The sequence below is a fragment of the Plodia interpunctella genome, chromosome 6 (genome assembly GCF_027563975.2).
Source record: "Plodia interpunctella isolate USDA-ARS_2022_Savannah chromosome 6, ilPloInte3.2, whole genome shotgun sequence".
In the NCBI taxonomy this organism is placed as follows: Eukaryota; Metazoa; Arthropoda; class Insecta; order Lepidoptera; family Pyralidae; genus Plodia; species Plodia interpunctella.
The window spans coordinates 6,344,463-6,345,313 of record NC_071299.1 but is presented as its reverse complement, the minus strand read 5'-3'; positions in this window follow the sequence as shown (position 1 = coordinate 6,345,313).

Here is an 851-nt window from a genome sequence, read left to right as displayed (position 1 = left end):
GCAACAAGTTTATCGGATTGACATTGACAATAATGACAATATATATTGGCCTTTGACAATGACATGTGACGAGTTAAGATGCCATGGATTTCATATCTACTTACGGAGTACCTAATAATGCCATGGACGATACTTCACAAAACGGAAAAGTTTGGCGAACTTTAAATCACGGATTTAATAAGTACTTCTTTTTAATAAGTACTTTCGTTTTTCATTGCGTTAAATTCGCGTCGATGTTCAACAATAATATGAAGCTGGCATTAAAATTCAGTTCAATGAATATGAATAATGGCCTATTTTACTTCTCGAAAGCGTGAAGTAAAGGTAAGGATGGTTTCAGGCTCTAGGCAACTAAAATTACAAGCGATAGATTACAAAACTATGGAATTAGTAGGTACTCCGTACAACTGGAAAGCTCGCTGTGACTATAAACACGTGCTGAGAGTGAGCCTTGAAATCTTCGTGCGTCCTTTTAGACGAGGGTGACCATGTTAAAGGAAATTTTCTGGAATAGGCACGAGTTAGTGCGAAGGCAATGAATTGTACTTTTCTTACATACTACATACCTTTAAAATTTCATCAAAATCAGATCTACGGTTCAAAAGTTATCGCATTACATACATACGAAATTAAATTTTGTGGATTTTGTGATAAATCATCACAATACTACAAGAAAGGGACAAACCCAGACAAGTGAGTCTCTTTCAAGAATTTTTTGTCACCTTTCCATGGTTATTCTAAAATAGTGTTTAGTACCTTGCAATATTACGCAAAACTCAGTGCAGATGGCGCTACTGGTACAATTAAGGTACACAAACATTACCAATAAATAAATATATTAGGACAAATCA